The sequence below is a fragment of the Oncorhynchus tshawytscha genome, unplaced genomic scaffold (assembly GCF_018296145.1).
Source record: "Oncorhynchus tshawytscha isolate Ot180627B unplaced genomic scaffold, Otsh_v2.0 Un_contig_322_pilon_pilon, whole genome shotgun sequence".
In the NCBI taxonomy this organism is placed as follows: Eukaryota; Metazoa; Chordata; class Actinopteri; order Salmoniformes; family Salmonidae; genus Oncorhynchus; species Oncorhynchus tshawytscha.
Genome location: NW_024608983.1, coordinates 37,300 through 53,256, shown reverse-complemented (window position 1 = coordinate 53,256; position 15,957 = coordinate 37,300). Strand labels below are relative to the sequence as shown.

At 40.7% G+C, this 15,957-nt stretch overlaps 1 long non-coding RNA gene across 1 annotated transcript; it reads right to left on the bottom strand.

The window, feature by feature from the left end:
- Positions 1-2,761: 2,761 nt before the first annotated feature.
- On the bottom strand, positions 2,762-4,204 carry LOC121844082. Its single transcript, XR_006081838.1, has 3 exons — positions 4,163-4,204; positions 3,326-3,403; positions 2,762-3,042 (listed from the first exon to the last, which is right to left on the bottom strand). It is a non-coding gene; the product is annotated as an uncharacterized LOC121844082 (long non-coding RNA).
- Between the last annotated feature and the right edge of the window lie 11,753 nt (positions 4,205-15,957).

The window sequence follows — 15,957 nt, the reverse complement described above, 5'->3', positions numbered from 1 at the left end:
ATATCACTGTACCTGTAACAGACAGTGATTAAACAGACCAACACTATATATAATATCACTGTACCTGTAACAGACAGTGATTAAACAGACCAACACTATATATAATATCACTGTACCTGTAACAGACAGTGATTAAACAGATCAACACTATATATAATATCACTGTACCTGTAACAGACACTGTACCTGTGATTAAACAGATCAACACTATATATAATATCACTGTACCTGTAACAGACAGAGTGATTAAACAGACCTGTAACAGACAACAAACTCAACATATATAATATCACTGTACCTGTAACAGACAGTGATTAAACAGACCAACACTATATATAATATCACTGTACCTGTAACAGACAGTGATTAAACAGATCAACACTATATATAATATCACTGTACCTGTAACAGACAGTGATTAAACAGACCAACACTATATATAATATCACTGTACCTGTAACAGACAGTGATTAAACAGACAACACTATATATAATATCACTGTACCTGTAACAGACAGTGATTAAACAGATCAACACTATATATAATATCACTGTACCTGTAACAGACAGAGTGATTAAACAGATCAACACTATATATAATATCACTGTACCTGTAACAGACAGTGATTAAACAGACCAACACTATATATAATATCACTGTACCTGTAACAGACAGTGATTAAACAGATCAACACTATATATAATATCACTGTACCTGTAACAGACAGTGATTAAACAGATCAACACTATATATAATATCACTGACAGAGTGATTAAACAGACCAACACTGTAACACTGTACCTGTAACAGACAGTGATTAAACAGATCAACACTATATATAATATCACTGTACCTGTAACAGACAGTGATTAAACAGACCAACACTATATATAATATCACTGTACCTGTAACAGACAGTGATTAAACAGATCAACACTATATATAATATCACTGTACCTGTAACAGACAGAGTGATTAAACAGATCAACACTATATATAATATCACTGTACCTGTAACAGACAGTGATTAAACAGACAACACTATATATAATATCACTGTACCTGTAACAGACAGTGATTAAACAGATCAACACTATATATAATATCACTGTACCTGTAACAGACAGTGATTAAACAGATCAACACTATATATAATATCACTGTACCTGTAACAGACAGTGATTAAACAGACCTGTAACAGACAGAGTGATTAAACAACACACTATATATAATATCACTGTACCTGTAACAACACTATATATAATATCACTGTACAGACAGTGATTAAACAGACAACACTATATATAATATCACTGTACCTGTAACAGACAGTGATTAAACAGATCAACACTATATATAATATCACTGTACCTGTAACAGACAGAGTGATTAAACAGACCAACACTATATATAATATCACTGTACCTGTAACAGACAGAGTGATTAAACAGATCAACACTATATATAATATCACTGTACCTGTAACAGACAGAGTGATTAAACAGATCAACACTATATATAATATCACTGTACCTGTAACAGACAGAGATGATTAAACAGATCAACACTATATATAATATCACTGTACCTGTAACAGACAGAGTGATTAAACAGATCAATACTATATATAATATCACTGTACCTGTAACAGACAGAGTGATTAAACAGATCAACACTATATATAATATCACTGTACCTGTAACAGACAGAGTGATTAAACAGATCAACACTATATATAATATCACTGTATCTGTAACAGACAGTGATTAAACAGATCAACACTATATATAATATCACTGTACCTGTAACAGACAGTGATTAAACAGATCAACACTATATATAATATCACTGTACCTGTAACAGACCAACACTATATATAATATCACTGTACCTGTAACAGACAGTGATTAAACAGATCAACACTATATATAATATCACTGTACCTGTAACAGACAGTGATTAAACAGATCAACACTATATATAATATCACTGTACCTGTAACAGACAGAGTGATTAAACAGATCAACACTATATATAATATCACTGTACCTGTAACAGACAGTGATTAAACAGACCAACACTATATATAATATCACTGTACCTGTAACAGACAGTGATTAAACAGATCAACACTATATATAATATCACTGTACCTGTAACAGACAGTGATTAAACAGACTATATATAACACTATATATAATATCACTGTACCTGTAACAGACAGTGATTAAACAGATCAACACTATATATAATATCACTGTACCTGTAACAGACAGAGTGATTAAACAGATCAACACTATATATAATATCACTGTACCTGTAACAGACAGTGATTAAACAGACCAACACTATATATAATATCACTGTACCTGTAACAGACAGTGATTAAACAGATCAACACTATATATAATATCACTGTACCTGTAACAGACAGTGATTAAACAGATCAACACTATATATAATATCACTGTACCTGTAACAGACAGAGTGATTAAACAGACCAACACTATATATAATATCACTGTACCTGTAACCAACAGTGATTAAACAGACCAACACTATATATAATATCACTGTACCTGTAACCAACAGTGATTAAACAGACCAACACTATATATAATATCACTGTACCTGTAACAGACAGAGTGATTAAACAGATCAACACTATATATAATATCACTGTACCTGTAACAGACAGAGTGATTAAACAGATCAACACTATATTTCACTGTACCTGTAACTGATCTGTTACAAAAATCTGAATTTGTACTCAGCTGAGTCACTTTCTCTCAGGTCTGTGATTCTCAGGGTGTGGCCATTCGTCTTATCACTACGGTACGTCACACGACCTTGGTAGACTGGGTCATCTTTCAGATTTACATAATTCTCCACATCATACATTTTGGTGAACCAGAAGGTTGTTTTGACTTTAGGCCAACTGGGATATCTGATAAAGCAGGACAGATCCACTGTTGACCCCTTCAAGGTACAGATACTCTGAGTGGTGTATGTAACACTCCAGCCATTCTGACCCAGTACCACTGAAACACAGACATCACAAGTACGTTACATTAAGTTCAAGGTCTTTTGACTCACACTAACACTTTGTTCCATAGTTGCTGAGTTGAGACATAGATATTCTTTGGTTGAGTGTGAATGGAAACCACAGATAAGCTTCACTCAGTGAGGTGAGAAAGACAACTGTTTAAAATGGAGTGGAGACATAAAAAATGTGTCGTCAGTAGAATATAAAAATGGTTATGCTTTTAGAAATATCTGTAGTTTGATAAACAGGGCAACTTAAAGTTAAGAATGAGACCGTACCTGCTACAGACCAGAGAAAGACCACCAACACACTTCCTGCTGTTCTCATGACCATTGTTGCACCTCCCACCCTGCAGTCTTAGAAACATAAACAACAACTCACTCTATAGCTGGTAAATAACTCCACCTGATACATTGAAGTAGAAACTGTAAATGGGGTCCAGGGCCTCATTACTGAAAATGAACCAGGCTCATATTGTGTTGTGTTGTATTGTGCTAAATGGTTGTCTATGTGAATACTGTCTGTCTGTAAGTCTATATCACTATGTGTGTACTGTGTGTGACGTGTTGCATATCTGTCTGCATCTGTCTATTTAAGATGACATGATGTATGATGCAAAAATAATTTCCTAATGGATACAATAAAGTCATCATCATCATTATGAACAACAACATCAATAGCGTATTGAACAGGTCTGTATTACTGTAAACACATATTTCTGAATGTTCTGAAGCCGTTTTATTCTCAGAACCCCAAATACAGGAGGATAAATATTCAATCCTCTACGGTCCGTCAAGCTGTACAGCAGCCTAAAGACTGACCACCAGGTTCAATTATAGCTCCTATCACCAATCTGAGAGTCTAAACAGAAGACACACACAATGTTACAATGTTTGTTTGCATGTCTATTTTACCCTGGTTAATCATCTCATCACTATGTAGATCAACACTCCTACACTGAGACACTTTATGAATACTGGCCCTGATGTAACAACCAAAACACAGCTCAAAACATAACAACAAGTAAAATGATACATTACCCTCAAGTATATGACTTATTACTAAAAACAAATAACCAAAAAACTATATTTCAAGATATTGTCAAGAGTACTTACAGAGTGAAGTGAAGGGGAGAGGTCTTGTACAGTGAGTCAACTGACTGGTAGTGGGAACTGCTAGTAAGTGTCAGTTCTGTGGTTGATACATATTTAAAGTAGCTGAGACACAACTGTCCTTTCCTTCCTCTTTAAGACATTAACATGCATGACGACCAGACCAGCACATCAGAAAAGGGAAGTTACTGTATTAAAATGGGTCCTACATTTCTATAATGGACAAAATGTCCCCCATTTCCACTTTCATTTAAATACAGAACCATGTTAACAATATGTTGACTGTTCTATATGGAATGTTTATAATATCTTAGAATGTGTTGCCTTGTCCCTCTGAGTTCTACATGGAACAGGTCAAAGTTCCATTTACATTTGGTCAGTTCCATGATGTCCTTCTATTCTACTAACCCAACCCATTCTACTAACCCATTTAATGTAAACATTTAATGTACACTCAGCTACATCAAAGACCCTGCCCTGACCCCCTTTAGTGTCTACAACATGGTTGTTGTAGAGGCGTTGGCCTGGGCAACAACCCCCTCAAGATTCTAATGATGACATCATCTCATCATCTAACATCAATAACCAACATGTTTCACAGCTCAGGCCGAGGGGGCGGAGGAAGGAAATCAGAGGACCACTCCTCTTCACTTTGATTGACACTTACTCCTACTGTGTGTCCAGTGTGCTGTCTGTGCTGTGTGTCAGAGGACTACAAAAGCGGTGACACCCTCCCAACAGCCCCATTCTCGCCAAGTTTCCTGTTCCCTTTTCAGGTAGCTACACGGTCCCTCCTCCTCTTCCTCAATCTTCATATTCATTATTCTGTTATTCCTTCTCTTCTTCCTTACTCTGTCATATCCGGACGGTACGTGGTGTTCAGGGTTGTAAGGGTTGTCAGGGTTTCCTGTCTCTCCCTCTCTGGTCAGGCTTGTGTTTGAACCATTGTTCCTGTTCCCAAGAAAGCTAAGGTAACTGAGCTAAACGACTACCGCCCGTAGCACTCACATCCGTCATCATGAAGTGCTTTGAGAGACTAGTCAAGGACCATATCACCTCCACCCTACCTGACACCCTTGACCCACTCCAATTTGCTTACCGCCCAAATAGGTCCACAGACGATGCAATCTCAACCACACTGCACACTGCCCTAACCCATCTGGACAAGAGGAATACCTATGTGAGAATGCTGTTCATCGACTACAGCTCGGCATTCAACACCATAGTACCCTCCAAGCTCGTCATCAAGCTCGAGACCCTGGGTCTCGACCCCGCCCTGTGCAACTGGGTACTGGACTTCCTGACGGGCCGCCCCCAGGTGGTGAGGGTAGGCAACAACATCTCCTCCCCGCTGATCCTCAACACTGGGGCCCCACAAGGGTGCGTTCTGAGCCCTCTCCTGTACTCCCTGTTCACCCACGACTGCGTGGCCATGCACGCCTCCAACTCAATCATCAAGTTTGCGGACGACACAACAGTGGTAGGCTTGATTACCAACAACGACGAGACGGCCTACAGGGAGGAGGTGAGGGCCCTCGGAGTGTGGTGTCAGGAAAATAACCTCACACTCAACGTCAACAAAACTAAGGAGATGATTGTGGACTTCAGGAAACAGCAGAGGGAACACCCCCCATCCACATCGATGGAACAGTAGTGGAGAGGGTAGCAAGTTTTAAGTTCCTCGGCATACACATCACAGACAAACTGAATTGGTCCACTCACACAGACAGCATCGTGAGGAAGGCGCAGCAGCGCCTCTTCAACCTCAGGAGGCTGAAGAAATTCGGCTTGTCACCAAAAGCACTCACAAACTTCTACAGATGCACAATCGAGAGCATCCTGGCGGGCTGTATCACCGCCTGGTATGGCAACTGCACCGCCCTCAACCGTAAGGCTCTCCAGAGGGTAGTGAGGTCTGCACAACGCATCACCGGGGGCAAACTACCTGCCCTCCAGGACACCTACACCACCCGATGCTACAGGAAGGCCATAAAGATCATCAAGGACATCAACCACCCGAGCCACTGCCTGTTCACCCCGCTGCCATCCAGAAGGCGAGGTCAGTACAGGTGCATCAAAGCTGGGACCGAGAGACTGAAAAACAGCTTCTATCTCAAGGCCATCAGACTGTTAAACAGCCACCACTAACATTGAGTGGCTACTGCCAACACACTGTCAATGACACTGACTCTACTCCAGCCACTTTAATCATGGGAATCGATGGGAAATGATGTAAATATATCACTAGCCACTTTAAACAATGCTACCTTATATAATGTTACTTACCCTACATTGTTCATCTCATATGCATACGTTGATACTGTACTCTATATCATCGACTGCATCCTTATGTAATACATGTATCACTAGCCACTTTAACTATGCCACTTGGTTTACATACTTATCTCATATGTATATACTGTACTCGATATCATCTACTGTATCTTGCCTATGCTGCTCTGTACCATCACTCATTCATATATCCTTATGTACATATTCTTTATCCCCTTACACTGTGTATGACAGTAGTTTTTTTTGGAATTGTTAGTTAGATTACTTGCTCGTTATTACTGCATTGTCGGAACTAGAAGCACAAGCATTTCGCTACACTCGCATTAACATCTGCTAACCATGTGTATGTGACAAATAAAATTTGATTTGATTTGATTTGATTTGAAGAAACACTCGTCACCATTGATGGGAGCCATCCTCCTGGTCCTGGGAGAGAGACACACAAACAGTATGAAAACACAAACACCTGCACCTGAGCTCCTGCTTCCTCCTTCCATCACTTTGTACATTACAAAAGTTTATATGAGTTGATTGGTAACACTTTAGAATAACTCATAATGATTTGTTGAATGACAGACGGATGTCTTTACCCTGTGGATGCGTACTGGGAAGCTGAGAAGGTGTTGAGGCCTATAGGGTTGGTCCTCTGAGGAGAGGGAGATGTTCTCTGCATCCAGCGGTCTGGGTACCTGATCACCAGCCTGGTGCTCTCCAGCTCCACCCCTGGACCGGAGGACAAACCGCAGGCACAGTCCAAATACATGCAATAGGACCAATAGCATAGTCCCAAAAGTACAATGGAACCAATAACAAATCTTGTTTTTCCTTTGCTGCCAGAAAGGAGTTGAATCGTTGTACTTTTCTCTCTGTGTTGAACGATGGTGATACTATTTAAAGCTCTAAACTGAAGCTCTACACTGAAGGCTCTTGACTCTGTGTATCGTGCAGAGACGTCTAACTCACCATTGTGGTCTCGACAGTGCTGTCAGGTGGACATCAGTAGCAACACGCAGCCTCAAACCCTGGTCCATTCCTATTCAGAAGGCCATTTAAGGAAAACTGAGGGGAGGTGGAGGATATGAGGTGAGAGAGTGAAGGGAGGAAAGGATGGGGAGATAGAAGGAGTGGAGAGAGGGAGAAGACAGACCGACACACACACACACACACACACAATCAGCAATTTCCACTTTCACAGTAGAAAGCTCAGACACTGACCTTCAACCCCATCAGTGCACTCCCCTTGAAGAAGTATCCCTTTGGCCAATCAGGGGTGAGCTGGATGGACTTCTGAGCGTCTGATAGGGCAGAGGGGTAGAGCTCCAGACACCAGTATGAACCATTCCCAAAGAATCAAAGAAAATGAGATCAATGTAGAAATAGTCCATCCAGACCTTTACCACTTAGGAAATCTGTTGGACCACTTACATTAGAGTACTCCTGCAGTAGTCTAGGGTGAAACATGCCCATACCCCACACACACACACACACACACACACACACGTATAAACACACACCCATACAACATCTGAACTACCAGGAAAGACTCTGGCATGTTCTACTCAGTGTGTGTTTACGTGTGTGTGTGCGTGCATGTTCGTGTGTGTGTTTGTTGATGAACAGTGCTGATTGTTGATCTATTACAGTTTATCTCTTGACAGTAATGTAGTATCCCTGGCTGGCCTATAGGCTAGCCACTCATGTATTATATTGCTCTATGGCGCCATCATGTGTACAATAGACAGAAATACAAGAAACATAATTGATTTATTTGTTGTCTATTTATTATCTTAAACTGAGTTTATTAACAACATGATACTTGCACTGTATTCAATGTAAAAAAAGCTGCAAAATGTAATGTATCTAAAATAGGTAATAGTTCATAATTTGATAATAAAACAAGCAATATTGACACTGAACAATATGGTATAACATAATATAAAATATAAAATGCCCAATAATATCAGACACCAATACAAAGTAAAACGTATTAAAACAAATCAGGAGAAACTCCAGAGCTAAAATTATTTAAAAGCTCTTATCAATATTATTCATTTTGTGTCACTAAAACAAACCAATACTTCATCTATTATAAAAAATCTGGAATTGGCTAAATCCCATAGAAAAGATCAACAACAGATAAGCACAAGAAAAGTGGGCTATTTATTAAGCGGAGCAAGTTCAGAAAGGAAACCCGAGTGCCCGCCTCAACTGAGAATGGAACCAATTAGAGGCTAGTATCATTCACGACTTCCTTATTGACCTGGTCTGCTCTTACATCCTTCTGCCGCTTGCTGCTACTAAGCGCTGGCTTCTTGTCCTCCATTGACTCTGCTGCTGTAACTAGCTGTTTCTCGCTATGCTACTGATTTCTGATATAATGTTTTCTTTGTGAATGCTCGCTAGCTGTGTTTGAAACTCACCCGCATCGTTCAATATGCTCATGTTGCAATGTTTGGTTGCTGTGGTGATGTGATTGATTGTGAGGATCAACCATGTTGCTGCTCTGTTTTCAGTTAATAGCCGGCGACATGTAGAATTAGCTAAGTAGAATTAGCCTCAGGAGTAGTCAATCATATAGCCTACTTGTTTGTTCCCAGAGTCAGTGCGCTCCGTGAACCATCATAGAGAATAGTCCTTCATCCATACAAGGAGGAAGAAGCCTGTGCTAGACTAGCATACAGGCTATGTGTTGCTATACAGTCTGGACTAGTGGGTCTGGACTAGTGCATTTGTATAATTACACTTTTGCTGCACTTCTACTCTGATTTGCTCAGAGCGTCTGCTAGCTCATTAGTGCAGGGGTTCTTAAACCTTTTCAGCCTGGGACCCGAATGCAACATTCTGTGTTTTCCTGGGACCCAAACTTAGGAAAATATGCAACTATACATAAATATCAGTACATTTCATTGCCCTTATGCCTAAAACAAATGCAATATAGACAATAACAATGACATTAAATATCTATTAATGTTTATTTTCCCCCATTGAAAACACATATCTGTCTAGGTTGGAACTGTTGCTGTTAAAATAATATAAATCATTTTAATTCTGAATTGGAATAAAAGGATTGATCACATCTGTAGACCAGAAAACCCCCACACAGTCCTATTGAGAGCAGGTCTATTCTGGGCTCTGTTTTTGACAGTGCAACACTGAGGTCAAGCTCAGCCTTGAGACTGTTTCTGTACATGTTTTATAAGTGTCAGAGTTGAGAACCCTGACTCACATAGGGATGTGGTGCCAAACTGGACCAGAACATCTACTGCTTTCTCAGTCAGGCAGGAGACCGCTTCCTACTGTAGATGAGCAACCCTGAACTGAGTGTGTTTGCCTCAAAAGTATCTTGCTTCAATCAGTTAATTCCAGTTAAGAATAACAATTATTGTTGTATTTAGCAACAGTTCCAACCTAGACTAGTTTTCACCAATAATGTATACGGTAAGATGTAAAGTAGGCCTGATCATTTTTCATCTTCGTCTGTACTGTTACTTAGGGTTGCAGTATCAGTAGCTATCTTGTTTTGGCGAATGTTAGCTATTAGCTGTGTACAAGGCCAGGGGATTGAAAGAGAAACTCACATCTACTACTATGAGAGTTAGTTAGTACTCCCGTATTACTGCTTATCATCACCTGTTATAAAATGCCAACAATCTGAACGACAGCGCTGCGTCATGTGTAGCCGAGTGATCTTCAAGAAAACAGCAGAAAAAGAGATCAGGTACACAACTCCGATGCACACAGGCATCTCTCTCTCACACTGGTGCAGCTGCCAAACTGAGCAGAGACGCTGCTTAAGCAGAACGCGCACTGAACAGAGAGCGCAGATGCACTTGGACAAATCAATTCCAGTAATTCATGAAATAATGACGTATTTACACTGACACTTCGCGACCCACCATTAACAGGTCCGTGACCCAACTTTAAGAAAAGCTGCATTAGTGCATACTGACTGACTGGTTGCATCACCGACTGTTATGGCAACTGCTCGTCCTCTGACCAAAAGGCCCGTATGGCCCAGTACATCACTGGGGCCAAGCTTCCTGACATCCAGGACCTCTAACCTGACGGTGTCAGAGGAAGGCCATAAAAATGGTCAGACTCCAGCCACCCCAGTCATAGGCTGTTCTCTTTGCTACCACATGGCAAGAGGTTCCGGACCACCAAGTCTGGGTCCAAAAGGCTTCTGAACAGCTTCTACCCCCAAGCCAAGACTCCTGAACAGCTAATCAAAGGGCGACCAAGACTCTGCTGCAACACTCTGTTTATTATCTGTGCATAGTCACTTTAACTCTACCTACATGTACATATTACCTCAACTACCCGGTGCCCCCAAATTGACTGTACGATACCCCTGTAGAGGGGTTGGGTTAAATGCAGAAGACACATTTCAGTTGAATGCCTTCAGTTGTACAACTGACTAGGTCTCCCCTTTCCCTTTATATAACCTCTCTAATGTTATTTTACTGCTGCTGTTTAATTATTTGTTACTTTTGTTACTACTTTTTTACTTAACACTTATTTTTTTGTAACTTCTGAAAGCATAGTTGGTTAAGGGGCTTGTAAGTAAGCATTTCCCTGTAAGATCTACACCTGTTGTATTCCGCACATGTGACAAATACAATTTGATACTGTTGCATGAGTCACATTATTAGTTTCCATTTTATGGTATAATTTGTGTCACTCTAATATTTACTTCATCCTTATCTACAACAGTAGGTTTAGGCTCTGATGTATTAGCCATGTTCTAATCCTGTTCTGTATTTTACATAGTTAGTCCTCCCTGTCGGTCCATCTTTACATAGTTAGTCCTCCCTGTCGGTCCATCTTTACATAGTTAGTCCTCCCTGTCGGTCCATCTTTACATAGTTAGTCCTCCCTGTCGGTCCATCTTTACATAGTTAGTCCTCCCTGTCGGTCCATCTTTACATAGTTAGTCCTCCCTGTCGGTCCATCTTTACATAGTTAGTCCTCCCTGTCGGTCCATCTTTACATAGTTAGTCCTCCCTGTCGGTCCATCTTTACATAGTTAGTCCTCCCTGTCGGTCCATCTTTACATAGTTAGTCCTCCCTGTCGGTCCATCTTTACATAGTTAGTCCTCCCTGTCGGTCCATCTTTACATCTTCTCCCTGTCGGTCCATCTTTACATAGTTAGTTGTTCCTCCCTGTTAATCTTTACATAGCTAGTAATACATTTAGTCGCATGTTATCATGTATGCCATGTACATAGTGAGTATGCAGGCATCTTATACCCTGATGAGACTCACTCTGCTACAGTAGTTTTAGTGAGTCCACCATCATGCTGGCCCAAATGCTGTTGGCCATCTTTATGCGCTGTTCAGCAGTCGACATTACTGGATCTTTTTATCATTAAGCATATATTCATAGATGTCCATCATTTAAAATGTCATACTACTTCTTAAACCTGACTTTCTTCCTCAGATTTCAAGTAATCACATTGGACCTTAATGGAAGCTGACGCTGTGATTACTAATCAAGGCTAGCTATAATTTCAGCTGTGTTGGATGGGCTGTTAATATTAGCATTACCTAGCATGTGGTGGTCTTACTGTAGTTTCAGCTGTGTTGGATTGGATGTTGATACTAGCATTACCTAGCATGTGGTGGTCTTACTGTAGTTTCAGCTGTGTTGGATGGGATGTTGATACCATCTTACTGTAGTTTCAGCTGTGTTGGATGGGATGTTGATACTAGCATTACCTAGCATGTGGTGGTCTTACTGTAGTTTCAGCTGTGTTGGATGGGATGTTGATACTAGCATTACCTAGCATGTGGTGGTCTTACTGTAGTTTCAGCTGTGTTGGATGGGATGTTGATACTTTACCTAGCATGTGGTGGTCTTACTGTAGTTTCAGCTGTGTTGGATGGGATGTTGATACTAGCATTACCTAGCATGTGGTGGTCTTACTATAATTTCAGCTGTGGATTGGATGTTGATACTAGCATTACCTAGCATGTGGTGGTCTAACTGTAGTTTCAGCTGTGTTGGATGGGATGTTGATACTAGCATTACCTAGCATGTGGTGGTCTTACTATAGTTTCAGCTGTGTTGGATTGGATGTTGATACTAGCATTACCTAGCATGTGGTGGGCTTACTATAGTTTCTGCTGTGTTGGATGGGATGTTGATACTAGCATTACCTAGCATGTGGTGGTCTTACTATAATTTCAGCTGTGTTGGATTGGATGTTGATACTAGCATTACCTAGCATGTGGTGGTCTTACTATAGTTTCAGCTGTGTTGGATGGCATGTTGATACTAGCATTACCTAGCATGTGGTGGGCTTACTATAGTTTCAGCTGTGTTGAATGGGATGTTGATAGTAGCATTACCTAGCATGTTGTGCTCTTACTATAGTTTCAGCTGTGTTGGATGGCATGTTGATACTAGCATTACCTAGCATGTGGTGGTCTTACTATAGTTTCAGCTGTGTTGAATGGGATGTTGATAGTAGCATTACCTTGCATGTTGTGCTCATACTATAGTTTCAGCTGTGTTGGATGGCATGTTGATACTAACATTACCTAGCATGCGGTGGGCTTACTATAGTTTCTGCTGTGTTGGATGGCATGTTGATACTAGCATTACCTAGCATGCGGTGGGCTTACTATAGTTTCTGCTGTGTTGGATGGCATGTTGATACTAGCATTACCTAGCATGTGGTGGTCTTACTATAGTTTCTGCTGTGTTGGATGGCATGTTGATACTAGCATTACCTAGCATGTGGTGGGCTTACTATAGTTTCTGCTGTGTTGGATGGCATGTTGATACTAGCATTACCTAGCATGTGGTGGTCTTACTGTAGTTTCAGCTGTGTTGGATTGGATGTTGATACTAGCATTACCTAGCATGTGGTGGTCTTACTATAGTTTCTGCTGTGTTGGATGGCATGTTGATACTAGCATTACCTAGCATGTGGTGGTCTTACTATAGTTTCTGCTGTGTTGGATGGCATGTTGATACTAGCATTACCTAGCATGTGGTGGTCTTACTGTAGTTTCAGCTGTGTTGGATTGGATGTTGATACTAGCATTACCTAGCATGTGGTGGTCTTACTATAATTTCAGCTGTGTTGGATTGGATGTTGATACTAGCATTACCTAGCATGTGGTGGTCTTACTATAGTTTCAGCTGTGTTGGATGGCATGTTGATACTAGCATTACCTAGCATGTGGTGGGCTTACTATAGTTTCAGCTGTGTTGAATGGGATGTTGATAGTAGCATTACCTAGCATGTTGTGCTCTTACTATAGTTTCAGCTGTGTTGGATGGCATGTTGATACTAGCATTACCTAGCATGTGGTGGTCTTACTATAGTTTCAGCTGTGTTGAATGGGATGTTGATAGTAGCATTACCTTGCATGTTGTGCTCATACTATAGTTTCAGCTGTGTTGGATGGCATGTTGATACTAACATTACTAGCATGCGGTGGGCTTACTATAGTTTCTGCTGTGTTGGATGGCATGTTGATACTAGCATTACCTAGCATGCGGTGGGCTTACTATAGTTTCTGCTGTGTTGGATGGCATGTTGATACTAGCATTACCTAGCATGTGGTGGTCTTACTATAGTTTCTGCTGTGTTGGATGGCATGTTGATACTAGCATTACCTAGCATGTGGTGGGCTTACTATAGTTTCTGCTGTGTTGGATGGCATGTTGATACTAGCATTACCTAGCATGTGGTGGTCTTACTGTAGTTTCAGCTGTGTTGGATTGGATGTTGATACTAGCATTACCTAGCATGTGGTGGTCTTACTATAGTTTCTGCTGTGTTGGATGGCATGTTGATACTAGCATTACCTAGCATGTGGTGGTCTTACTATAGTTTCTGCTGTGTTGGATGGCATGTTGATACTAGCATTACCTAGCATGTGGTGGTCTTACTGTAGTTTCAGCTGTGTTGGATTGGATGTTGATACTAGCATTACCTAGCATGTGGTGGTCTTACTATAATTTCAGCTGTGTTGGATTGGATGTTGATACTAGCATTACCTAGCATGTGGTGGTCTTACTATAGTTTCAGCTGTGTTGGATGGCATGTTGATACTAGCATTACCTAGCATGTGGTGGGCTTACTATAGTTTCAGCTGTGTTGAATGGGATGTTGATAGTAGCATTACCTAGCATGTTGTGCTCTTACTATAGTTTCAGCTGTGTTGGATGGCATGTTGATACTAGCATTACCTAGCATGTGGTGGTCTTACTATAGTTTCAGCTGTGTTGAATGGGATGTTGATAGTAGCATTACCTTGCATGTTGTGCTCATACTATAGTTTCAGCTGTGTTGGATGGCATGTTGATACTAACATTACCTAGCATGCGGTGGGCTTACTATAGTTTCAGCTGTGTTGAATGGGATGTTGATAGTAGCATTACCTAGCATGTGGTGGTCTTACTGTAGTTTCAGCTGTGTTGGATGGGATGTTGATACTAGCATTACCTAGCATGTGGTGGTCTTACTATAATTTCAGCTGTGTTGGATTGGATGTTGATACTAGCATTACCTAGCATGTGGTGGTCTTACTATAATTTCAGCTGTGTTGGATGGCATGTTGATACTAGCATTACCTAGCATGTGGTGGGCTTACTATAGTTTCAGCTGTGTTGAATGGGATGTTGATAGTAGCATTACCTAGCATGTTGTGCTCTTACTATAGTTTCAGCTGTGTTGGATGGCATGTTGATACTAGCATTACCTAGCATGTGGTGGTCTTACTATAGTTTCAGCTGTGTTGAATGGGATGTTGATAGTAGCATTACCTTGCATGTTGTGCTCATACTATAGTTTCAGCTGTGTTGGATGGCATGTTGATACTAACATTACCTAGCATGCGGTGGGCTTACTATAGTTTCTGCTGTGTTGGATGGCATGTTGATACTAGCATTACCTAGCATGCGGTGGGCTTACTATAGTTTGCTGTGTTGGATGGCATGTTGATACTAGCATTACCTAGCATGTGGTGGTCTTACTATAGTTTCTGCTGTGTTGGATGGCATGTTGATACTAGCATTACCTAGCATGTGGTGGGCTTACTATAGTTTCTGCTGTGTTGGATGGCATGTTGATACTAGCATTACCTAGCATGTGGTGGTCTTACTGTAGTTTCAGCTGTGTTGGATTGGATGTTGATACTAGCATTACCTAGCATGTGGTGGTCTTACTATAGTTTCTGCTGTGTTGGATGGCATGTTGATACTAGCATTACCTAGCATGTGGTGGTCTTACTATAGTTTCTGCTGTGTTGGATGGCATGTTGATACTAGCATTACCTAGCATGTGGTGGTCTTACTGTAGTTTCAGCTGTGTTGGATTGGATGTTGATACTAGCATTACCTAGCATGTGGTGGTCTTACTATAATTTCAGCTGTGTTGGATTGGATGTTGATACTAGCATTACCTAGCATGTGGTGGTCTTACTATAGTTTCAGCTGTGTTGGATGGCATGTTGATACTAGCATTACCTAGCATGTGGTGGGCTTACTA